The 27,681-nt window shown below is 39.4% G+C and overlaps 1 protein-coding gene across 6 annotated transcripts in view; it reads left to right on the top strand.

Moving 5' to 3' along the window:
• LOC109623145 (obscurin) overlaps positions 1-27,681 on the top strand; it is a 191,007-nt gene that overhangs the window by 137,299 nt on the left and 26,027 nt on the right. The window contains exons 1-3 of one of the 6 annotated variants that reach the window (XM_062854194.1): positions 15,022-15,173; positions 15,261-15,477; positions 15,539-15,637. The exons of 4 other annotated variants lie outside the window; for them this stretch is intronic. The gene's annotated coding sequence lies outside the window, so the exon portion shown is untranslated. Of the gene's footprint in view, positions 1-15,015; positions 15,174-15,260; positions 15,478-15,538; positions 15,638-27,681 lie in introns of those variants that run through there. One more of the 6 variants, XM_029870614.2, reaches the window with a different exon arrangement.

The raw sequence follows: 27,681 nt of genomic DNA, 5'->3' as shown, positions 1-27,681 counted from the left end.
TTCAAAACGCGACTGCGCAGAATCTGCACAATCTTCTTTGTTGATGATCGTCATCTCGGACGTCACCGAATCATGTTTTGTGCTGATCCGCTTCGGTTTCAGTTGACATGTTGCAAACCGTTCGGAAAAGCGGTCGTCCATGCCATAGGTTCACCTCTTTTACTTGCTACATGTAGGGATTAAGACTGTAACTGAGGGTGCTGACGTAGACATTATAGTTATATGGTACATTAATATGACCTGTCAGGGTAATTGACGCGGTATTTAAAGAAAAGGAAACATTGTTGCATTCACCCGGCTTGAAATAGAAATAGAGAAATCAGAAGAAATTACGCTAAACAAATGTAATAACGATGGAGACGCATCATACTTCACAATAATTGCTTTTCTTTTATTGCGTGCTTGCGAAATTGAACAGATTATCAAGTGAGTGATGTTTCTTTGACACGTATGCACGCTATGTTTGAGCCAGTAGATTTTAAAAATTGAATGTAAGTTATGATTTTGTAAAACAAGAGTATTGGGCCTTGTTTATTTAGATTTCGGATACACTGGCCACTTCTCCGGATGTTCCGAAAACCTGGAGCCCCAGGGAAGTGGCCACTTTCTGACCGGTTCTGAAACCTAGCTTGCGACATATCAAACTACATGATTTTGCAAAACAAGAGTATTGGACCATGTTTCTAGAGATTTCGGGTACACCGGCCACTTCTCCGGATGTTCCGGGCCCTGGTGCCCCAGGGAAGAGGCCACTTTCTGACCGGTTCTGAAATCTAGCTTGCGACATATCAAACTTCATGATTTTGTAAAACTAGAGTATTGGACCATGTTTCCAGAGATTTCGGATACAGTGACCACTTCTCCGGATGTTTCCGAAACCTGGTGTCCCTAGCAATGTGACCAGTTTCTGACCGGTTCTGAAACCTAGCTTGCGACATATCAAACTTTATGATTTTGCAAATCAAGAGTATTGGGCCATGTTTTGCAAAATCATGAAGTTTGAGATGTCGCAAGCTGGGTTCTGAACCGGTCAGAAAGTGCCAGTTCCTTGGGGGCACCAGGTTTCCGAAACATCCGGAGAAGTGGCTAGTATATTCGAAATTTCTGGAAACATGGTCCAATACTCTTGTTTTGTAAAATCATAAAGCACCAGGTTTCCGGAATATCCTGAGAAGTGGTCAGTATATCCGAAATTTCTAGAAACATGGTCCAATATTCTTTTTTTGAAAAATCATAAGGTTTGATATGTCGCAAGCTAGGTTTCAGAACCGGTCAGTAAGTGGCCACTTGACTGGGGGCACCTGAGTCCGGATCATCTGGAGAAGTGGCTAGTGTATCTGAAATCTCTAGAAACATGATTCAATACTCTTGTTTTGCAAAATCATTGATATGCCGCAAGCTAGTTTTCGAAGGCACCTCTATCTGATAAGGAGGTTACCCCAGTACCCCCCGGCCATAAATCCGGAACAACGGAAAAATCCGGAACCATGATTCTGGTTACATAAACTAGAAGGATTTTGTGATCAACTGTCAAAATTCCATTAACTTTCGATGAGAAACGGCTGAGAATCCGATTTTTAAAGTTTTGAAATTGGGTGCAAAATGAGGCTCAGGCACATACAGGGGATGGCCAAAATGTTTGGGATAGATATGCAATTTTTTTCCTCCCACAAAAAAAAAATCAACATGCTGTAACTTTTCATAGAGTGCATCAAAAAATCTCAAATTTTGACTGTTTGTCAACCTATTATATGTGCATTATTGGTACACATTTGGGCTCGATTGGATAATTTTTCGCGAAGTTAGAACCGTTCGGGTAAAACACTATTTTTTAGACAACTCATTTTTGAGCTGTCGTATCTCGGAAACCAGTGAACCGAATTGAATGATTTTTTAACGTTTATCAACAATATGTTAATACTTAATACGACGTTATAAAATGTTATATTTTCTCACGGCGAATTAAGTTATACCGGGTTGAATTTTTTACCCATATAGAGGAAAATAAGTCAAATTTACAATACCACACAAAAATTACTAAATGTGTTCTTCCTTCAATCTAAATAGGCTCCAATATTTCTGATTAGAGATAACATGAGAACAGAAGTCGAAAATCTTTGGATATCATCACTTAAATTTATTGACATTGATGTAAAAAAATTACTTTTTTTCGAGAAAAATCCAAAAAGTGTCAATCTATGATAACTTTTTCCAACGTTTAAAAAAATACATATGTTTTAATAGTTTGTGAAGCATTTACATATTGTTAGTGTACGTTCAAAATTTCATTCAATTCGGTTCACTGGTTTCCGAGATATGACAGCTCAAAAATGAGTTGTCTAAAAAATAGTGTTTTACCCGAACGGTTCTAACTTTGCGAAACATTAATCAATAAAGCCCAAATTTGTACCAATGATGCATACATAATAGGTTGACAAACAGCCAAAATTTGAGATTCTTTGATGCACTCTATGAAAAGTTATAGCATGTTGAATTTTTTTGAGAGAGAACAAAAAGCTGCCTATCCCAAACATTTTGGCCACCCTCTGTAGGTGTTAAACAGGTTTTTCATATCTTATTCGTATATCTCAGGCTCAATTGCGTATAAGGCTTTACAGAGCCGACATTATTGTTTGTAATCTTATGCTCAGACCAATAACTTCTTAAGTTTATGTGGTGGTGGTATTGGATGAAGGCCATTGCACTCGTGGCAACTCAAGGTTAGGAAATCACATTTTTTAATGTTAGGGTGAAGACTGGGCGATGGGTTTCTCTAGATCTCAATCGGATATACTATGCATTTTGCAAGCATGATAAGTACCTCTTTAGGTTCGTACTAACTTGTTATGTTGCTTGGTAAAATCTGGCTAAGAAACACAAAAAAAATAAGAAAAAAAACTTAGAAACTCGTAAATGGAGTGCATATAGGGTAGATCGCGTATTTCCAACACATTACTGACATAACTGTCAATTCTGCAGCAGAAAAAGTATCATCCAGAGATTTCTTGAGGAATTCCTCCAGAGATTCCTTCAAGAATTCCTCCATGGATTCCTTCAGGAATTCCTCCAGGGATACCTTCAGGGATTCCTCCAGGGATTCCTTCAGGGATTCCTCCAGGGATCCCTTCAGGAATTCCTCCAAGGATCCCTTCAGGAATTCCTCCAGGGATTCCTTCAGGAATTCCTCCAGGGATTCCTCCAGGAACTTAGAAACTCGTAAATGAAGTGCATATAGGGTAGATCGCGTATTTCCAACACATTACTGACATAACTGTCAATTCTGCAGCAGAAAAAGTATCATCCAGAGATTCCTTCAGGAATTCTTCCAGGGATTCCTTCAGGAATTCTTCCAGGGATTCCTCAGGAATTCCTCCAGGGATTCCTTCAGGAATTCCTCCAGGGATTCCTTGAGGAATTCCTCCAGGGATTCGTTCAGGAATTCCTTCAGGCATTCCTTCAGGAATTCCTCCAGGGATTCCTTCAGGAATTCCTCCAGGGATTCCTTCAGGAATTCCTCAAGGGATTCATTCAGGAATTCCTCCAGGGTTTCCTCCAGGAATTCCGCCAGGGATTCCTCCAGGAATTCCAGCATGGATTTCTCCAGGAATTCCAGCATGGATTTCTCCAGGAATTCCAGCATGGATTCCTCCAGGGATTCCTCCAGGAATTCCAGCAAGGATTCCTCCAGGAATTCCTCCAGGGATTCCTCCAGGGATTTCTCCAGGAATTCCTCCAGGGATTCCTCCAGGAATTCCTCCAGGGATTCCTCCAGGAATTCCTCCAGGGATTCCTCCAGGAATTCCTCCAGGGATTCCTCCAGGAATTCCTCCAGGGATTCCTCCAGGAATTCCTCCAGGGATTCCTCCAGGAATTCCTCCAGGGATTCCTCCAGGAATTCCTCCATGGATTCCTCCATGGATTCCTCCAGGAGTTCCTCCATGGATTCCTCCAGGAATTTCTCCAGGAATTCCTCCAGGAATTTCTCCAGGAATTCCTCCAGGAATTCCTCTAGGAATTCCTACAAGAATTCCTGGAGAAATTTCTTCAGGAAATCCTCCAGGTATTCCTCCAGGAATTCCTCCATGAATTCCTGCAGGAATTCCTCCATGAATTCCTCCATGAAATCCTTCTGGAATTCCTCCATGAATTTCTTCACAAATTTCTCCAGGATTTCCTTCAAGAATTCCTCCAGGAATTCCTTCAAGAATTCCTCCAGGAATTGCTTCAAGAATTCCTCCAAGAATTCCGCCAGGAATTTCTCTAGGGATTCCGCCAGGAATTCCTCCAGGGATTCCGCCAGGAATTCCTCCAAGGATTCCTCCATGGACTCCGCCAGAAAAATCAGCAAAATAAATTGCTGAATTTCAGCAAATTTTTAGCTGAATTTCAGCACAACGTTGCTGATTAACTGTCAAAGTTGCTAGATGGTTCAGCAAGTTGAAAAATAATTGCTGATATTCAGTAAATTCGCATTGCTAAATGAAATCAGCACAAAAAAAATCAGCAAAGTTTGCTGAATGTAGGAGTGTAGGATTCCTAGAAGGGTTTTCTTCTGGAATTGCTGTAGGGACTTCTCCAGAAATTTCTCCAGTGGTTCCTCTTGGAATGTTTTAAGGAATTGCCAAAAACTTGTCCAGAGATTTCTTCGGGAATTCTTTCAGCAGTTTCTTCGGGAATTTACCCAGGGATTCTGTCAGCAATCCTTTCAATAATTCCCTCAGGGTTTCTTTCAAACATTTCTCCATGTATTCACCCAGAGAAGACTCTTTCGGAATTCTCCAAGAGATTCCCCTCAGTACCTTTTTAAGTTTATAGATGTAAATTCCCCCACAAATAAAAATAAGCATTATATCATCTTGAAATACCTTCAGGTTTAAAATACACATAAATAAAAACAAAAAAAAAACCTTCAGGTAATTTCTATAAAACTATTCTTTGAGATGAGTACATGAGTAAAACTGTCATTAGGGAAGTTCTGGCAAGGATGTACTCGGAAAAATACAACTAAATGTAGATGCAGAACATTCCGAGATTGCGGAAATTTTTAAAATACTTATGTTGATTTATTTGTTATTCTTTGCTGTGCTTCGATTGTACATTTTTCTACCACGGCCGAAATTATGAATCGCTATGATTCTTGGTTTCTTGTGCCCAATTTTTTCAAACATCAATATATGCCGATTTGTTTATGTTAAAGTACAGTATCGGACAACACAAAGGCACCAAATCTGTTTCCCATACAAACTTGTAAAGTTCAGAATGCCATATTTCAGTTACTATCACCGAACTTTTTCAATAGTTTTTAAAAATTGAAATGTTTTGTAGTTCGTCACAGAAAAATGAAAGCAATCGGTTGAGAAGTAACTGAGATATGGCATTTTAAACTTTACAAGTTTGTTGGGAAAACGGCTTTGGTGCAATTTTATTGTCCGATACTGTGTGTTCATAGTCAAAATGGAATTTTAGACAAATCAAATCTATTCGCATTCCGCAAAAGCTGTTGATCCCAAAATTGATCTGCGGCTCAATATTCATCAGAAGTTTGATGCAAAATTACGAATTTTGTGCTGTCGCACGATAGAATTAGATTAGAAATTTTTCGCCAATCGATCTTCGCCTTCAAATTCCAAAGATTGGCTTGAATTTACATTAATTTCAGGTCGAATGAATGTTTCAGCAAATATTGCAGACGGCAACACTGCACATTACATATATGACCAAACGAAACTTACAAAGTTGCGCACGCAGATCTCACTCTACTTGGTACTCAGCGGCTAACAACCACTCACAGAGCAGATCACACTCGCATCAACTTTTTTGAATGATATAGCGAACGCTTTCTCGTCTGACGCCTGCTCCTGGCGACCGATTCGAATTTCTTGTTTTGGCGCCAGAATGGATTTGTAACAATACTGAATGGTATTTATCGAGGCAAAAGACCAGCGCTATTTGATATGCGAGAAAAAGGTTCAACCTTTTTTGCTGTTGATAGAGAACAATTCTCTGTTGATTTGTAAAATGCTTACATTTGTTTGTCTTACTGGCAAAAAAAAATATGAAGGAAATTAATCTGCGATGACCTCAATATACAGCTTTGCTCAAAATGTAAAGAACTCGGTTCAATTGCCCAATTTCTCAAACTTGATCATACCATTCAAGGCGAAATTCTCCGAAGTTAGTTTATCTGTCTCCAGCTTATCTTATTAAGAAAAATCCGGAAATGATCAATAACTCACAAGAAGTGGATTTACTGAGAAAGCGTATTCTCTTTCATTTTCTCAGTGCTAGCAGCTATTCTTGTTTTATTGCTATCTTCTGTCGACTGTCGAAAAACGTCATCCCGTCACCGGTTATCTCATCGTCTTTAGTATTCACTATACATATTTCCTAATCTTCGGACGGGTAGTTGAGAACACTCTCCCTGATCGTGAAGATATTCTGTTTCTAGCTTTTAAATGTTGAATAGGAAAGTATAAACCACTTGGCATACGATTGATACACAGTTGATATCAGATCAATGTACAAATGAGCAACATGATCATCAAAATGTAATTTCAAATTTCATTATAGAGCATCCATAAATTACGTGACGGGGGATTGAACACATTGTGACAGTCCATCGAGAACATGTTTTTGAACATTCTTGAGATGACGTAATTTATGAACGATCCCCTATAGATTAATTTGTTACTCTGATCAACAGAGAAGAAGAATGACGCAAACATATCAATAACGTTTCAAGCAACAATATCGCCATTTCTCGCAGAAGTTCCCAAACAGAACCAATTTTCATCAGTTTCATTTACCACTTCTCCTTCAAGTTTCACCTCCCTTCTGCTACAAGTCCACCCAGCTGGTGCGTGATCTAATTTTAACAGTCCTCATCAGTGCAAGTTGAGATTTTTTTTTTTGAACTTTGCAAATTTGTTTGGCCGATCTCTGTACCACTGAGCGGAAAGGGGGAATAGGTTCAACACACAACACTCTGCATTGCGTATGTTTTTCTTAACTTTAATTTCGTAACCTCGCCTCAGAACAAATAGGAACAAATCATGCTGAGAATGGCTAGGTTCGAATCTTTGAGATTATAAGAATATAGAATATTTTCGCGCTTGTAACAAGACGTACGGGGTGAATGATAAAACTTCTAGACTGGTGTAATTGGTCACGCTTTCCCCTACTTGCCCCCAACGATACACGATGATGACAGCTTGTAGTGCGCCACCAACCACCGAACCAAGTTGTAATGGGGTAAAAAAACGCAAAATTTACGTGGCGTTACGGGTCAGGTCTGAAAATGGCCATAAAATCTGCACATCTTTTAAATACCTACATATATGTAGTGTACGGTGACGCCAATGTCAAATTGACGATTTTCGCGCCAGATGAACGTGACACTGATGGTGCACCAACTGGAGGCTGAATTAACATCATTTTTATTCGTAGCGTGTAAAACATTTAAAGCTGAAATATGGGAAACGGAGGGTGTTTTCAAAATACGTGCATATATCACCAGTGATGACCATCTGAATGGTTGACGTACGAACCTTTTTGATAAAAAAAGCAATATTTGTTTAAGTTGCACTCTTTAAATGGAGCATTTTTTAAATCACTTAAAATGTTTGCATAAGTCTGGCGTGTTCAAAAACGAGGTACTAGAGACTACAGTAGCTTTCAAATTCCTATTAGCCTCTGCATGCTGAGAGATTTTGACTTTTACTGCGAGCACTGTGTTCAAAATTTCTGTGAGAGTCAAAGTCAAAGAACAAAAGAATTTTGCCAGCATACACAACATGATTTGAATGCGAATTATTTGTGACGAACTTGGTGGTCTAATGACTACCACTTCTGATTTGGATGCAGAAGGTCCTGATTACTTCCGTAGCGCGTCCCCCATTCCTGCTACTTCGTATGTTTCTATCGTTAGAACCAGGAACGAGTTGAAATAGCCGTTTCCCTTGGGCCTGTCCATAAGGTACATAGGGGCTGTTCATAAACCACGTAGACTAAAATTTGACATTCTCAGACCCCTCCTCCCCCTGGTAGACAAATTTGAAATTTGTATGGAGCGTAGACTTTGGCCAAACCCCCTCCTCTCAAAAGTCTACGAGGTTTATGAAAAGCCCCATAGGTATGGTCAAAGTTTAAGTCTATCGGGGCTTAGAGGATTATATCTGGTATGGCCAAGAATGAGTTTACGTACGTTCCCACAATGAGTCTAGAGGCTCTGCCAGATACTGCACTTAAGTCCACTTTCGGTTAATACCTGTTAACCACAACCTGTTTGATATTTTTTTTATTCGCTGTGACTCAAGTATGGTTTAATGTAGAAAAAAATATGCATAGATTTTTCATTAGAGCTTGTACGAATATATTTTTGATATAAAAAAATTCAAAAATTTCCGTATGCTAGTTTTGAAAATCGATTAATAATAAAAAATCAAAGTTAGGAGCATTTGACCATCCTGCACTACTTGTCAAATTTTAAGACTGGAAATTAGCTTTCTGCAGACAATTAATAAAAAATAGTGAGGTTTATGACAAACAAAAATTCTATGACATCTAACATAGATCCGCGATGAATATTACTCACAGTGTATTTTTTTCTGAAAGTCCTTCAAATATCCTCAAACGTCTTCGAAGGCACTTTTTTTCACTTCAATCCAACTAACTGTTTATATTAATTTTTTTTTTTTGAAGAAGAAGATTATTAGGTTTTTTTATACTCCCTTTTCAAAAATTAGGTGAAGAATATTGTAAAACAAATAACATTAAAAATATTTTCAGATAGAAGCTCATATATAAGCAAAATTTCATTTGATTTGAAGTAGGACACGTCTACGCGATTCGTGCGTTGAGCTAGAAAGGCTTTAAAGACATTTCAATTGCTTTTCTCATAACCAGATTTTCTCTCCATAAATGTTACAGCTGCTCCTTCGAGTTATTATGACAATTCAACAGTGAATATTTTAAAACATTTTTTTTTCATAGGTCATCCCTGCACAGATCGAAAAAAAAATGTAAAATTCTGTGACATATGATGCAAATGATTGGAGCGTGGGATATCACAGAAGTTTACATGACATATGATGTACAAGTCATAAAATATCATGTAAACTACCATTATGTCATGTATAATTCAGCATGACTCTGTGTGTTTACATGACATATAATACAAATTTACATGATGTATCATGTAAACCATCATAACATTAAGTTTACATGACTTAACTGAAGTTTCGTGACGTGTAAATCTCAATATTTTTATCTGTGTGTATATTTAAATATGAATATGAAGGCTGTTCAAAATGTGTTTTGCTGATAGAGAATCAGCACTACAGATGCCAGGTGAATTCTAAAACGAATCTCGTTTTTTTTAAATTTATTTTTTTTTAGTATTTATATTCCTATCACTTTGAGCTTTCTGTAGAAGTTTCTCAATTGAAACAATAAATAAATAAATAAATGCAAATATCCCCGGGAGCAATCTATGAAAGAATTCTGAAGTAATCAATGAAAGAATTTCAAGAGGAGAGTCTCTGACCATTCTGTAGAAATCTCGGGAAGAATCCCAGAAGAAACCTAGAAAGGAATCCAGGCAATCTCCACGAAGGAATATTTAAAGAATTTCAGGATCCCCTGAAAGTATTTCTGCAGCAATTCTCAAAAGGATCGTTAGTAAATCCCAACAGAAAATCCGAGAATCAATGAAAAAGTCACGGGAGAAATCTTTGAAGGAATTATGTATGCATTCAAATTAAATAAAATAGTCCCGGAAGAAAATTCTAATGGAATCTCTGGGAGATACCCGGAAACCTTAAAAAAATGAAAATCTTAAAAAGAAACCACAAAATTTAGGAAGAATCAATGGAGGAATACTGGGAGATATTCCTAAAGGTGTCCCGGAAGAAACTCCTGAGGGAATCCCGGGGGAAAGCACAAGAATAATCCTGAAGAAACAGCTGATGCAGTCTCGGGATTATTCCGTAAATAAAATCCCGACGGAAATCAGTAAATGAATCCCGGGAGGTATCAATTAAGGAGTCCCAGGTAGAATTGTTAAAGAAAGCCCGAGCTGAAGGTATTCCAGTAGAAAGCCCAGTAAAAAATCTGAAGGAATCTCTGACGCAGTCTCGGAATTAATCTGTGGACTCTGGGGAATAATACCGGAAGAAATCCGTAAAGGAATCTTGGAATTCCGGTGAAAATGACGAAAGAAATTTTTGAAAAAATCCGGGAGAAATCAGAGAGGAGCCTGGAAAAATTCTGGGAAAGTACCCGACGAAATGCCGAGAGGCATTTCTGAAAATATTCTGAAAGAATCTCTGAAAGAATCCTCAGAAGAATTCCTGGAGAAATCCTTAGAAGAATACATGAAGGGATCTCATGAAAAATCCTGAGTGGTAAAAGTTCCAAAAGAAATCCTGGGACGAGCCCCTACAGGATTTTTTGGAAGAATTACAAGATGAAACCTGGTAGGAATCTTAGGAGAAATTCATGGAATAATGGTGGAGATTTTATCAGTGTTGAAAATTATCACCTCCCGAGTGCTCATTACCTACAACTTATCCACCGTATTTTAATCGCTTGCGATTGAACCGTGCACTGCTAATCGATGAGCAGATGCAAAGAGGTGGCAAAACGAACATGATGTTAATCGCAAACGATTTCGTTCCAATCTTTCAGTGCCGCCACAGGCTCGCCCGAACAGCCGAACCACACCGAATGGGTTGGTTGTAGAGACTACGGCTCGACACGCACACAGATGCAACATTCGCATACACCGACACTCCTACCAATAACAGCTTCCAGCCGACGATGCTTTGCGATTGATGAGTGCAGCGATGAATTTTGAGTTCACTCGTTCTGTTAATTTTGACACTACAGCTGGGTATCCTCTCAAAAAGGCACTACTCAGAAGTGTGTGAGCTAAATCCGTTTTTAAAATTTTTAATCGTTTTTTGTCATAACGTTGCATTCAAAGTAAAGCATTTGCAAATAGTTTACAGTCGAGTCTCCTATTAGACGCTGCCACCCACTTTACGCCCACTGAGATTTCCCAGCTGTCCTGCAACCGATCAAGCTGATTTTTTGACTGTGATTAGAGTATCACATTCCAAAAATGAACTGAATTGGTTGGAAGACAACCTGAAAATTACGGTGGGCGTAAAGTGGGTGGCAGCGTCTAATAGGAGACCCGACTGTATGTACTGACTGATATTTCGAGTTAGTTATTGAGAAAACAAATCAAAATATAATATCGCAATTTGTAGCTGGGTAGTACCTGGACATCTCAAACATCATGCTTAGAACTGCAAAAAAACGTTTAAATATTTTGCAAAAAAAATGCTGCTTTTCAAGTTAGAGCTATTTCAAAAAGTCACGGTTTTTTTTTCATATATTTTATGTTATTTTCTCATTTTTGACTTAAATATAATTTATCTTCCCACATTTTTACACGTTTTGAACAAGCCTCATTCAATCTTATCGAACGTTGATCATTAATCGAAATTAAATTGAATTCAATGACACATATTGCCCATTTTACTGGGCAGATTTGCTGGTATGTCTGAAACATACTGAAAAAACTTGTAATTAGAAGGCACGAAATGTTGCTAATTGACAAATTGACAAATTGAGATGAAATTTTTCAATTAGCAACATTTCGTGCCTTCTAATTACAAGTTTTTCCAGTATTTAAATTGAATTCCTAATAAAAAAACGCAAAAAATGTGGAGTTCACAGACTTATGCAGTTTTTTTCATTATTGAAGTTACGTACCCAAGTAACAGGACTAGCTGAATAGTAGTTTCTTAGGCTAAAGTTTGCTTAAGAGTGGTTTGTTCCACTCTTATACAGCAAAAATGTTTGTTGGGTAATTTTTATAAACCCCTTTAAAACACTAAAAAAACTATATAACATATCTAGACTATAACTTCGATTAAACACATAAGAAGAGTTTAAGCCGACCATTTTTTTTCGACCATTGTGCTGCCCATAATCGCATAGTTGACGTAACCACCATTGACAATGTCAGCACCATGGTCAGCACCCACAAGCTAATATCTATCTAAATGTGCATAATTGTTACAAGTTTTATTCAATAGAGCACAAGATCTAATCACTAGCTAGATATCAACGTGAAAAAACCATAAACTTTTCATTAGTCATTGTTAAGATTTCAAAACTGTACTGAAAACTACAGTGGCGCTTACGTCAACTATGCGATTATAGGCAGTGTGGGGAGGTTGGTTTAGCAAAACGAAAGAGGGTGATGAAAACGAATTCATTATCGAATGCAAATCGCATCATATTCCGAATGTTTTCATTGAATAGTAAGCTTAGACCTTAAATGTAGACCAAAATTTTTCTTAACTAAAATTGTTGAAAGAGGGAAAAGTCGCTTTGAGTGATATAAATTACATCGAACACGGTAGTTTTTACCTGAAAATCTTTTCGACACATGATTTTCACACACATGAATGGTTTTGTTGATGACGCCATTTTTATATCTCTTCGAGTCGAGATATGCATTAGCAACAGCAATGTTTTTCATTGAAGTGCCATCTGTTCGAAGGATTTCTTCCTAATAATTACAACCGGAACCGGACTAAGTTTGGCCAGATAAACATATTTGCATAACACACCAAAATCTGTTTACTACAGCATCATCTAAAGTGAAAAAAAAAATCTAATTATACTTCATTTGTATAGTAAATTCTAATCCGTATTAACAATCCCGCAGAAGACATCAATTTCAAATTTTAAACCATGGTTAATATATTAGGAAAACATGCAAGGGTGCATAATATATTCTACATTTCTACATTCTACATAACTTCTCCTAAGATATTATGCTCAAATATTGTGTAATTCTCAAGATATTAATTTGAAAAGTACATACTGTCCTACAAACAGGGCGCTGGGCGTTCGGGTTATCTGTTCGATAAATAGGGCGTGAGGCGGATAAGGGTTATAGGGAATTTGTTCGTCCTTCTAGTTATTTATTTTTAGTTTTTCTTATGTAAAAGTGAAGCGATAGTGTTTTTAATTTTAACTAATAGTTCACGCCAATGTCAGTTAATATCAAACATAGTTTATGTTTAACGTAATTATAACAAACGTACGTATGAATGACTTTAAGCCTCATGGGGTATAGTCTGTGTATAGTTCATAACGGTTGACCCCGATAACATATGCGAGTACCCAGTGTAGGAAGAATGTTCACGATGGCCTCTGAAAGCCTAGAAGAACTAGTTTACTCTACTTATGTAAGGGAACGTGCATAAATCACGCCACATAAAAATTGTTGATTATCAACCACCCCTTTTTTCTTAAAGCATGACGTAGTTTAGTGACTTTCCTTTACGACGAATCATGAATGCTGTTCCCAGCTTCCAGAAAAATATTGTTGATGATAAAAAAGGCATGCTCCAATTATACCACAAACTATGTGAAAAACGCTTGAAAATATCTTCAAGAATTTCCTTTTTAACTTTCTTTCGACATTCAAGTTTTGGATTCCGAGGTGAATTTCAGCAATTTCACCAGAATTCAAGTAAAGATTTATTCTTCAGGAAAAAATAACTTTATTAGTAATTGCACAAAACAGAATAGTTCAAATGCAAAAATATCACCAAGTTTTTAAAAGGTTACAAAAATCATATGTTACTGGACTGGTAACTATGATTTTTTAGTATGTATTTCCAATGAGAATCAAACGATATTGTAACGAATGCTCGGGACGTCGATATGATTTGTAGTTAACCGAACAACCATTTGGTAGTTAGTTAGTTTAGTGTAGGTTTGAACCGCTCAGTATACGGTTGCCTTTTGTTCGTCTTTGGATTGAAATATATACCACAGTGATCGAAATAAAATCTGCTTTTATGCAATTCAGTATCATAAGTTCTATTTTATATATTATATATATGCAACTCATTTGAGTTGCATTATGAACATTATGCAACTCAAATGAGTTCTGTAATGAAAAAAAAAATCATTGCATAAAATTTTGTATGGAACTCGTTGCAAAACTCGATTTTTCAGCACGAGTCGTACATTTATCTAACGAGGCTTGCAACTCGTTACATAAATAACTATTTTGCAACCGACTACGAAGAATATCATTCGCATATCAATCATCATGTTACAATATATTTTCCCAGTAGGCAATAATTTAATGTTTGTATGATTAAAAACCAAGAGATTTTTCCCTTTACCGATTGTGGAGGTCACCTTCCGCATCATCATGCTCAATACCCAGGCCTTTACAGCACTGGCTATAGGTTAGCGGTTAACAACAGCATGAATCCTAATAAATAGTTAAAATTTATAGACCCTAAAACTTAATCTACGTAGGGGAACTGAGAGCATAAAGCCCCCCGGGGGCAAAACGCCTTCAGCTGATTTCATCATATTGTAGATGGTTTCGTGAGATACAAGCACGCTAGATTATAAAATTCAGCAGGTTAAGTCCGCGAATGGCTAATATATTTATCGAAAGAAAAGTTTTTTTCACATTTGGAATGATTCCCTAATTTGCAGCGCCCAAAAACTAGAGTTTGCGCGCTAGGTATATGGAATCAACTCATTAAATTACCACGCGTAATAGGAAGGAATAGGAGGAACAGGAATAGGAGCCTTTATTTGCTGCTGGGAAGAGTTCGGTGGAGCCCCTTGGTATTTCACAACAAGACAAAATCCGGGAAGAAAATGAGGCGTCATAGATATTGAATCGAATTTATGAACAAATCACAAATAAATAGTAAAACAAATACAAGTCACACACGAATGAAGCGTGATCGATCATGTTGATAAACCAAGCTGCCGTTTCGAGGCGGAAAACCAACAACCCCATCTCAGGGAAAATGTAGAGAGCAGTTTCACCACCCCAAGAAATATTTCCATCTCGTGAGTGCCCCCGACTCTGAGTGGCACACCCACGGCGGTGGGAACCGCTCGGTGGTCACTCCGATCAACGCGGCCACGCAAACCCAATCCGTTGTACCGCTAGCAGCTGTGGTGGACCGGGTAATTTTAGAATCCGCCGCGCCGATCTCGGTTAGTCGTTGTTCATAGTTTCTAGTGGCAAGATCGCGCGCAAACGAACCCAACCGAGTACCGTGTACCAACCGTCCGTGTGTGTGCCCGTTTGTGGAAGAAACGTGTGTGTAAGTGGCGGGAACGGGGAAAAAAGAGAGGGTGGAAATATCTTTCAGCGAGTGATTTTTCTTCGATTTTTCCGAGAAAATTTGCAGAAAATTATAGAAAATTTTGACGCTGCTAGTGATTTGTGTCGTAATTGGAAGGAAGTTATGTGAATAGAGAGGGAAGGAATTCGAATCCATTGGTGGTTGATTAGAAATTACTCCTGACGAAACAGTGCGGAAGATCAATTTGTCACAAGTGTCGCTTTTCCTGAGAAAGACCAGTGAAGCACAAGCGTGTTATATAATCGACCAACCAGTGGAATTTGTCAGTGAAAAGATTGTGCCGAGACACTAGGAAAATTCAACATACTCTTCATTCACCGCAGATTTCTCCCGCAATTCGAAGTCTACCATCCGTCATCTCTGACCGCATCGAGTTCGAAAGTTGAGTTATCTTCTTTCGAATTTGCCAGAAACTCCTAAAGGTTAGCATGAAATTGTTTAAATTTTCAGAGTACTATATACCAAGAACTGATCCTCAAGCCATTCGAAAATCGTGCAACTCCTACGCAGAACAAGCCGGATGCAAAATTGCTTGCAAAGCTAATAAATCTCCCATACATCCAAATGATGCGAAAGTAATCCAGCAAATTCACCCACGATTCAGTTCCAACGTTTTCAGCGCAGCAAAAATCACCCCAGCATTTCGTAGCGCTTCCCGTACAAAATGCCGTTCACAAACGATCATCATGATCGTCATCCATTCGCCTCCCAAACGTCAGTAATATTATATTTATATAACAATCTTCCTCGTCAAGCAATCAAGTCTGCCTGTTTTTTCGCGAGGAAAACCGCGTTTCGAAATCGGTTCAAACTCGCCCATGATTCGCTCGTTGCGTTCAAGGACACCTCGATCGACTCGACCACCGATCCGATCAAGAAAGATCAATGAAACTATTGCGGCGGAGCAGACTCGTTTGTTTACCACCCAAACACAACAACAACAAGCAAAGCATGTCGTTGATTGTTTACACCTGAATTCCCATCGAGCGCAATCACCTTTCGGCGGCACCAGCACCCTTTCCCAACCTGCCTGATCACCGGTTCGATATTCCGGCGTTTCTTCAAAAGAATTCACCTCGCAAACAGGTGGGATCGAAAGTCGCTTTATAGAAATGCGACACAGCGTCGTCAGCGATGCACTTGATTTGACATCCTTCAAGTTCATGGAGACGGTCCAAAAAATGTGGTTCCAATTTCACGCCGCCCACTGCCGCCTTGCTGTAAAATAGTCGCGAATAGAAAAAAAAAGTAGGTGAACGAGAGTGAGTGAGTGAATGAGTTGCATCACGTCCTAGCAGCACTCGCACACTTGACCCGATATCTGCTCACATGTCTGCGCAAGTGAGTACTATTTTTCAATTGACGACACTGAGCGGGAAAATCGGGAAAAATGAGAGCAATTAAAATGTGTACAGACGACGTATGAAAGAAGTATTGTACGTTTTGTACTATAAAGCCTTTTCCTAGTAGCTGAATATACGTGACCTTTTTTGCATTTTTCATGAAATTTTAAATGTTTTTTGTTCAAATTTCATCAAAGGCTTCCAAAGTACTCAGAAGTTTGTGTCACAAATCCAGTACACTAAATCAAATTTCATTCATATTGAATGATCACAGAACATGGCCTAAGGTAGTGACGTATTCTAAAAGCCTCACAGCACCACTAGAAAATTCTTGGAACATGTTGGGTGAATAACCTAGTTCAAACATAACTAGAATTAATTATTTTTGATTCCACAGGATCTACCATCATTTCAGCTCACTCTGTTCAAGAAATTTAATCTCGTTGATTACCATTAGTTATCGCAATATTACGAGAAACTTGATACTGTAGTAGTTGGACATTCCGTGAAATACAAATGACCTCCAGTATTTTTTGAAGTTTGGGTTACAATATCTACATACTGTATCATGCTTTATTTGTATAAAAATCTTCGTCGAATGTAGTCTATGCTGCTGATGGAGCCTCAATGTACAACTATAATGCTTTTGATGCATTCATGGGAGATTTCAGGCTATCCAAACCTTTCTGGAATTAAGACCTTCAAGGTCTACAGGCTCTACGCTTGTCACTCTTCACTCTATCGGCATAATTTTTTCACGATTGTGTATGTTACTATTTGGGTGTCCACTGGCATACAGATACTTACCTTACCGATCAGGCTAAGGCCGGGGTGGCCTCTGGTGTACATAGTAGCCGCCTCCATTCCACTCGGTCCATGGCTGTTTGTCTCCAGTTCCGCACTCTGCGTAGGGTCCGCAGATCGTCCTCCACTTGGTCGACCCACCTAGCACGCTGCGCTCCACGTCTTCTTGTACCGGTCGGATGACTCTCGAGAACCATTTTAGTCGGGTTGCTATCCGACATCCTGATGACGTGACCCGCCCACCTCCCGATTTTCGCGGTATGGACGATGGTTGGTTCTCTCAGCAGGTGATGCAGCTCGTGATTCATTCGCCTTCTCCAAGTCCCGTCTTCCATCTGCACTCCGCCGTAGATGGTACGCAACACCTTCCGTTCGAAAACTCCAAGGGCGCGTTGGTCCTCTGCACGTAAAGTCCATGTTTCGTGCCCATAGAGGACTACCCGTCTAATCAGCGTTTTATAGATAGTTAACTTCGTGTTACGGCGAACTTTATCGTAGAGTTCTGCGGAGTCTAAAATAAGCACGATTTCCTACCACAATGCGCCTCTGAATTTCTCTGCTGGTATCGTTGTCGGCGGTCACAGGTGAGCCCAAGTACACGAATTCTTCAACCGCCACGATTTTATCACCGTCGACATAAATTCGGGGTGGCGGTGATTCCTCCCTGGAGCCCTTTGCCATCATATACTTCGTCTTCGACACATTAATGACTAATCCGATTCGCCTGGCTTCACTCTTTAGTCGGATGTACGTTTCCGCCATCGTCTCAAATTTACGAGCAATAATATCAATATCATCGGCGAAACCAAGCAGCTGAACGGACTTCGTGAAAATCGTCACACTCGTGTTTATCCCCGCTCTCCTTATTATACCCTCTAAAGCAATGTTGGACAGTAAGCACGAAAGACCACCACCTTGCCGTAACCCTCTGCGAGATTCGAAGGGACTCGAGAGTGTCCCTGATACTCGAACTACGCACATCACTCGATCCATCGTCGCCTTGATCAATCGTATCAGTTTATCCGGGAATCCGTATTCGTGCATAATCTGCCATAGCTGTTCTCGATCGATTGTATCATACGCCGATTTGAAATCGATGAACAAGTGATGTGTGGGCACGTTGTATTCGCGGCTCTTCTGCAACACCTGGCGGATGGCGAACATCTGGTCCGTTGTAGCGCGTTCACCCATAAATCCAGCCTGATATTGCCCCACGAACTCCCTTGCAATCGGTGATAGACGGCGGCATAAAATTTGAGAGAGTATCTTGTAGGCAGCGCTCAGTAGTGTGATTGCGCGGTAGTTCCCGCAATCCAACTTGTCGCCCTTTTTGTAGATAGGGCATACAATACCTTCCATCCATTCCTCCGGTAATATTTCCTCCTCCCAAATCTTGGTAATGACCCAGTGTAGTGCTCTCACCAGTGCCTCTCCACCGTATTTTAGAAGCTCACTTGGTAGTTGATCTGCTCCAGCGGCTTTGCTGTTTTTCAACCGGCCGACCTCCTCCTCAATCTCTTGGAGGTCAGGGGCCGGAAGACTTTCGTCCTGTGCACATACTCCTAGAACTGTTACCACGCCACCTTCGGTACTTGCAACGTCGCCATTGAGGTGCTCATCGTAATGCTGCCGCCACCTCTCGACCACCTCACACTCGCTCGTGAGAATATTCCCGTGATTATCTCGGCACATGTCGGCTTGTGGCACAAAGCCTCTGCGCGAGCGGTTCAGCTTCTCGTAGAACTTACGTGTGTCCTTAGCGCGGTACAGCTCTTCCATCGCTTCGCGATCTCGTTCTTCCTGCTGGCGCTTCTTCATCCGGAAGACTGAGTTCTGCCTGTTCCGCGCCTGTTTGTAACGTGCCTTGTTCGCTCTCGTACGGTGTTGCAGCATTCTCGCCCATGCTGCATTCTTCTCGTTTTTCAACTGTTCACATTCGCCGTCGTACCAGTCGTTTCTGCGATTCGGAGTCGCGAAACCTAGTGCTGTAGCCGAGGTACTACCTATGGCGGATCGGATGTTCCTCCAGCCACCTTCAAGTGTAGCTGCGCCAAGCTGCTCTTCCGTTGGTAGGGCCACTGCTAACTGCTGCGCGTAGTCTTGAGCCACTTCTACGTTACGCAGCTGCTCGATGTTGAGTCGCGGCGTTCGACTTCGACGCGTGGTGATAACTGTCGAAAGTTTTGAGCGCATGCATACAGCTACTAAGTAGTGATCCGAATCTATATTCGCACTGCGGTATGTGCGGACGTTGGTTATATCTGAGAAGAATTTACCGTCGATTAGAACGTGGTCGATTTGGTTTTCTGTTTGATGGTCGGGTGATCTCCAGGTGGCTTTGTGGATATCTTTGCGGGGGAAGAAAGTGCTTCGGACTACCATACCACGGGAGACTGCAAAGTTTACGCATCGCAGGCCGTTATCATTCGATACGGCGTGCAGGCTGTTTCGCCCGATTACCGGTCTGTACATTTCCTCCCTTCCTACCTGCGCGTTCATGTCGCCGACAACGATTTTCACGTCACGCGGCGAGCAACCATCGTATGTTTGCTCTAACTGCGCGTAGAACGCTTTTTTCTCGTCATCGGGTCTCCCTTCGTGTGGGCAGTGGACGTTGATGATGCTGTAGTTGAAGAAACGGCCCTTAACTGCCAACGTGCACATCCTTGCGTTGATCGGCTGCCACACGATCACACGTTGTCGCATCTTGCCCAACACTATAAATCCTGTTCCCAGTTCATTGGTGGTGCCACAGCTTTGGTAGAAGGTAGCCGCTCGATGCCCGCTTTTCCACACTTTCTGTCCAGTCCAACAAAGTTCCTGCAACGCCACGATGTCGAAGTTGCGGGGATGTAGTTCGTCGTAGATTATCCTGTCACATCCTGCGAAACCTAGTGACTTGCAATTCCATGTTCCAAGTTTCCAATCGTAGTCCTTATTTCGTCGCGTGGGTCTTTGCCGATTGTATCGAGTCGTATTTTCTCCTATGTTATACGCAATGGGGATTTTTACGGGTGGCTTATTGGGCCTACGCCAACACTCCTGTCTCGCCGGAGGGCCATCGTGCCAGTTCTGTTTAACGTCCCAACCAGCACTAGGACGACCACGCTGATAGGGGTACCACCTTGGATCTAGCTGGGCGTGGTGCAGTGTTTCTTACTCAGCCGCTGGATGCCAGAACAGACGCTGTTTGAGTCGCACCTCCTTGGTGAACAGACGCTCGGATCGTACCTCCTCAATCTAGCTGAAGTCAGAAGGACAGCAGATCGAGCAGATCGAGCCTATTCCAATTTATTCCAGACTCTGTGGTGTCCCATCGACGTTTTCTCCTAGAATAATCTTCCCAGGATTTGGCAATCTTTCAAACAGCCAAAATAGTGCATCCGTATATTTACGATATACCTACACCATTTTTTTCACATAGCTCGATTTTTTCTCAGCGCTTGAAAACACGAAACATGCCACCCAAAAAATGTTTCACACGTTTGGTAAACCATAAAATTAATCTAACATGCTCAAATGACTAATTCCCACCGGCAAAAACAACATCATTACGTTCCGGATTGGTCGCCGCCAGGGCATAAGTCGCCGCGTCCTCCTTCATCAGCGTAGATCAAACCGCTCGGACTGCAGGCAGAAATTGTAGAATATTTTTGTACCACCCCCCGCAAGACGTGGGTGGCTGACTGCCGCCGTCGTTACGACGACACGCGTTGAACTTGGTCCGATTCCAGTTTATAGAAATATATTTTTGTTTTTCTTCGTATCGTTCACCCCCCTTCTTGGCAGCGGTGGGGTGTGATCGAGGAGAGAGCGTCACCCCGATGCTGATGTTGAGAATTTTTCACACCTTCAAGTAACACAAGCGACGACCCTCCCGCCTCCACATAGCTGTGTTGATGTGGCCATGGGGGACACTGGGTGTCGCTGGTAGTAGGCGTCACACTTGACCGTCAATTTCCCACGCTCCTATACCGGCCCTCCATGGGGTTCAGGAAAAAAATATATTGGGGATTACGCGCTGCTGAGTTCGTTGAAGGATGAGCTGTGGCCCAGTTTCAAAAATAACGAGATGTTTGGCTATGTGAAAGGGATGATGGTAATCTTTTATGTATCTCTATATTTATGTTTCCAGATGAACTGTTTCCAACTGACATAAAGTTGTGTAAAAGAACTATGCAGGACATGATGCAGGATTATATTTTTTGCAACTTCTCATCGTAATAGGCCATTTTACCTCACGCAAATCTGACAGGAAAAGGCCTACTTTCCCACACCAAATTAACAGTGCTGTAATGGTTCATTACAGCACTGATTTGCGTTGCGTAATGAACCATTACAGCACTGTTTTCAGTTTTGATCAACTGATTGATGCTTTCTGGACGCAGGTTTGAAAAATAGTGACAACTGCACAGTATAACATGCTATGATCAGACTTCCTTAATCATGGCTATGAACATCAGTGTGTAGTCTGATGAAGAAGTTTGGTTAAAAACTATCCTCAAGTGGTAATTTATGAAGGTGCAAAAAACGTTGTACGCAACTCGGTGCAGAACTCGATTTTTACAGCACTCGTCGTAATGTACGACTCGTGCTGTAAAAATCTTCATTCTGCACCTTGTTGCGTAAACTACTATTTTGCAATTTCTCATCGTAATAGGCCATTTTACCTCACGCAAATCTGCCAGGAAAAGGCCTTCTTTCCCACACCAAATTAACAGTGCTGTAATGGTTCATTACAGCACAGATTTGCGTTGCGTAATAAACCATTACAGCACTGTTTTCAGTTTTGATCAACTTATTGATGCTTTCTGGACGCAGGTTTGAAAAATTGTGACAACTGTACTGTACAACCTGCAATGATCACACTTCCTTAACCATGGCTATGAACATCAGTGTGCAGTCTGATGAAACAGTTTTGTTAAAAGCTATCCTCAAGTGGCAATTTATGAAGTTGCAAAAAACGTTGTACGCAACTCGGTGCAGAATTCGATTTTTACAGTACTCGTCGTAATTATTCAACTCGGCAGGCCTCGTTGGATAAATGTACGACTCGTGCTGTAAAAATCTTCATTCTGCACCTTGTTGCGTAAACTACTAGTTCGCTATCATTATTTTTCTCGCCAAAATCATAAATATGTAAGATTACATGTGTTAAAAATTAACCTAAGTTAAAATTCACAAATAAAAAGATGTTTAAAAACATGTTATCTAAAGTGTTTTGTACGCTAAATCTCAAAATATCATTCTAGGTATTTGCTTTCTATTTCCAGACAGCATCGTCTGCATAGCATTGCAGTATTCCCTTGAGTGACACGTTAAAAATTTCATTTACAAAAATATTGAACAATATAGGACCAACAATGGACCCTTGTGGCACACCAGATTTTAAAAGAAGCGGCTTACTAAAAACTCCATTGACATTACATTGCTGTTTCCTGTTCGAGAGATAGGATTTCAGTACACAAACTGCTGATGGGACACTAAAAGCTTAGTTTGGCAATCAATGAATCATGAGGAATACAGTCAAATGCTTTACATAAGTCTATAGAAATGCATCCAACATACTCTCATTCATCTAAACCTTTTTACTATAAAATCCAATAGTTCTAAGAGGCCGAGAAAAAAATATGATTCGCATTATATACAACATGGGACTGACATGCCAAGAAGGGCAGTATAGTTAGTTTTAGTAAACTTATCCCTAGATTTATAGAGTGGAACTATTTATGCAACTTTCAAACAATCTTCAAAAAGCGAAAACTGAAGCATATTGTTGACTGCTTCCGTCAGTTAGAGAGTTATGAAACAAGAACATTTTTGAAGAAACCTCGTAGAAATTTTATCCAATTCGACAACAGCACCAGCATTTAATGATTTTAACACAGCAGTAACTTTATCATCATTAACCACAGAGAAAGAGATCAAAACTTCTGATTGTGGACTCATAAATACTGCAAACTTGCTATTTTCTGAACTAGTTCTTTGCAGTATACTGGTGTTTTGAAATAATTAGCTACCAAAGCATCTGTTAGAATAATTTCATTGTTCTCTTTGAGTGACAGCACTTCTCCTTGAGTGACAACACTTGATTTTGAACAACTTCTCTAGAAAATTAATTCCCTTAGTAGGGTAATTCATATATTTTGGACAGGCTGAGGACAGCGTTGGAAAAATAGTCCCCTAGCTTCTTTAGAAAGCAATTGATTATTTTGCAAAATTACTAATACGCTTAAAATATGATTGTACTTTGCGTTCCTGGTGACAAAAACCTTAACGAAAGCATTTTAAGCTGAGAAAATCACTATTTCCAAACGCCTGTTAGAATTGCATTTTGGACACCGAATATATGTTTTGGACACCTTCAGGTATATATAATTTGGACAGGGCATTTATCCCAATGTTTAGCCATGAATACTGCTAAACCATTGAAGTAGCATAAATTAACAAATATTTTCTTGCAAATAATCAAATTTCTCCGCTTAACAGGCATCTATTTTGATAACTATTACAGTTTTTGTTGAAATCGAGGAAATATCGCCAGACCCACAGAATACGCCTCCAAGTATGCAATCGCACAGCATCCCCATGGAGTTCGTCAGATGACCAAAATATATTTACAGTAGAAAACTTGTAATGTATTTTGGACACCATCTATTTTAGGCGTTCTAGATGAATGTTAAGAGATTGGCTGTCTAATGCTTCTTTGTTGAACATGTTTCATTGCAATAAGGTTTTTATGCAATTCAGTATCATAATTTATATTTTATCTTCCTCATTTTGGTATCATAATGGTCATTTTTTCCGAACTGGTTTATTATGCAACTGAAATAAGTTGCATAATGAAAAACAGTTGTATAATGTTCATAATGCAACTCATTTGAATTGCATTATGAACATTATGCAACTCAAATGAGTTGCAGTATGAAAAAATCATTGCATAAAATTTTGTATGGAACTCGTTGCAAAACTCGACTTTTTCAGCACTTTTCGTATTTATCCAATTCGGCAAACCTCGTTGGGTACACTTGACTATCACGCCGAGGACCTGGGATCGAATCTACTCCGACAAACTCACAAAATGTGAGTTCTTCCTTCGGAAGGGAAGTAAAGCGTGGGTCCCGAGATGAACTAGCCTAGGGCTAAAAATCTTGTTAAAACAGATAAAAAAAACCTCGTTGGATAAATGTAAGACTCGTGCTGAAAAAATCAACTTTTTGCAACTCGTTACATAAATTACTATTAAAATTCTTACAATTATTAATTCAACGATTTTGAGGTGAATATTGTATGTGACTGTGAAGTGTATGTCGTCTTGCATACCTGTGCATTTAAGGGGTTTCAATGAAACAATTTACATTTCCGATAATTTTGAAGTAAATTCTGAATTGTTAAGCGTATTTTCAACGTAAGTCATCAGAAAAGTCTGTTTGATCCAATAATCGATATTGAGAAGTATCTACTTTTATGCACTCTCCGGAACAAGACATACAATGCCGTGCATGTCTAAATTACATACATGTCCAAATTATATTTTTTACCCTATACTCCACGTTTTTCTATAATGTGTTGAATTTTGGGCACAATTTGCGCCCGTAGTGTTGCTCCTTAGAGTATTTAATCTTGTTTTTTTTAATGCATTACGCATTCTTACAAACACATGGTAAAACTTATTTTTAGACGATCTGTCGTTTACGTTTATAATTTGCATTCAGTTTTTTAAGAAATATCACTAAAATGTGTACACTAAGGTCTTTTTTTACACGGGTAGTTTTTCTGCTTTAACTCGGTCAATTTTAAACCTACCTATCTGATTTTCCGTACACAGGTAGTACAAACCGTGTCTACTTGTGTACAAATTTTCATGTGAATTGGCTCAAAATTGACCGAGTTAAAGCAGAAAAACTACCCGTGTAAAAAAATACCTTAGTGTGTACTAGAATAGAAAGTTGTTTGTGATACTGATTTGAGAATATTGTCATAGTTTCTTTTGCACAAACTTATCCTTCTTTTAATGTCTTGTTTTATAATACAAAAGTTTTGTGGTCTGATATGCATCGTTCAGTATCCCTTATGAGTAAATGCATTTTGGAATCAAATATATCTGTAATAAAATGATCAACTACTGGACAAATAGTATTTCAAATACGCATTGCATAGCGGGAGTCTATTTTGTTCAGAATAGTGTATCCAAGATATTAAATTTTATGTTTATATTGATAAACGAATTTATTAGTTTATATTGAAATCACGACAAATAACCTTTATTTTAAAATTAAAATTGTTCAAGTTGGTATAGAAACAACAGAACTAACCTACCAGGATTATAAACGCCCATGATTTTTATACTTGAATCAATCAATTCAACAATCAAAAAGGTGCTATCATTTTAACTTATTTCCAATAATAATTGGTTTCTTAAGGTAGAAACGACAAAAATAGATACACCACCACCTCTCCCGTCTCTGCAGCTGTGGTACACATCGTATGCCCTGAGGTTGAAAATTTCATTTTTATGCAACCATGTTTCAGCGAATACAACAACATGAATATTAGGTTTCTCATTGATGTTTCGACTTCTGTGATAGTTCGAAAATCCACTGAATTATCATTTCCGAGCTACTTTCCACACTAATCAAACTTATTTAGTTTAAGTGTTATGTAGCAGACGACCCTGCCATAAATTGTCAAGCGAAATTGTGTACGTTAGGCGCTGCGAAGTCGTGTGCGAAATTCGCCGAGTCTAAATGGGTGCAAATGTCGCAATACTACTACGAAACTTATTGATCAGCAAGCATAGTTGTTCTTCTTTATTTCGACAACTTCTAGTATTAAAATATAGAACATTAAGATTATAATTATTATGCTTTATCTCTTCAAGGGAAACATCAATATTCAATTCGTTAATAAGCTCTATTTCACAATCCATGAGGGCCCATATAGCCGAGGCGGTAAACGCACGGGTATTCAGCATGACCATGCTGAGGGTGACGGGTTCGATTCCCGGTCGGTCCAGGATCTTTTCGTAAAGGAAATTTCCTTGACTTCCTTGGGCATAGAGTATCTTCGTGCCTGCCACACGATATACGCATGCAAAATGGTCCTTGGCAGAGGAAGCTCTCAGTTAATAACTGTGGAAGTGCTCATAGAGAACACTAAGCTGAGAAGCAGGCTTTGTCCCAATGAGGACGTTACGCCAACAAGAGAGAGAGAGAGATTATTATAATTACTGTTATTGTTAGTTAACATACTCAGAAGAGAAAAAGGCAATTATTCTATTGGCAATAAAGCACCAACATCAGACACACGAATTACTCTCGTGGTCTTATCTTTGCGGGGAAAAATATCTCTGTTGGAGTACCAAACAAATTTGAAATTTTTAGTTCGTTTCAATTTTCCAGCTTCGTTAAACAAGAAACGATTCGCATTTGTTATGCGTTTATTGAAGTAGTTGAGCTGCTTGACCCCTAGACCAATCGACTCACAAGTGTTCGGATCATCGCGGGCGGCCTTCATTATTCGCTCCTTGATGAAATTGTTGGAGAAGTAAACCAGAATGGATAAATGATGATAATATTGCCATTCCTTGTATGTCTTCCGGCCATTCCACGTTCAGCTGAGCCAGGACGTTGCGGAAAACATCCTCAAGGTAATTTGACCTCGTAGTTCAGCTCCTCAATGAGTTTTTCATAGGCCGAACACATAACGTTTATGCTAGTGATGTTCTTAGTGAAAGAAGTTTTAACCACCTAAATTAGGTGGATATACAGGGGATGGCCAAAATGTTTGGGATAGGCAACTTTTTTTCTCTCACAAAAAAGTTCAACAAGCTATAACTTTTCATAGAGCGCATCGAAAAATCTCAAATTTTGACTGTTTGTCAACCTATTATGTGTGCATCATTGGTACAAATTTGGGCTCGATTGATTAATATTTCGCAAAGTTAGAACCATTTGCGTAAAACACTATTTTTCAGACAACTCATTTTTGAGGTGTCATATCTCGGAAACCAGTGAACCGAATTGAATGAAATTTTGAACGTACACTAACAATATGTAAACGCTTCACAAACTATTCAAACATATGTACTTTTTAAACGTTGAAAAAAGTTATCATGGATTGACACTTTTTGGATTTTTCTCGAAAAAATGTATTTTTTTACATCAATGTAAATAAATTTTAGTGTTGATATCCAAAAATTTTCCACTTCTGTTCTCAAGTTATCTCTAATCAGATATATTAGAGCCTATTTAGATTGAAGGAAGAACACATTTAGTAATTTTTGTGTGGTATTGTAAATTTGACCTATTTTCCTATAT

Source organism: Aedes albopictus, chromosome 2, assembly GCF_035046485.1.
Source record: "Aedes albopictus strain Foshan chromosome 2, AalbF5, whole genome shotgun sequence".
Classification (NCBI taxonomy): Eukaryota; Metazoa; Arthropoda; class Insecta; order Diptera; family Culicidae; genus Aedes; species Aedes albopictus.
This window is presented reverse-complemented; position numbering and strand designations above follow the sequence as displayed.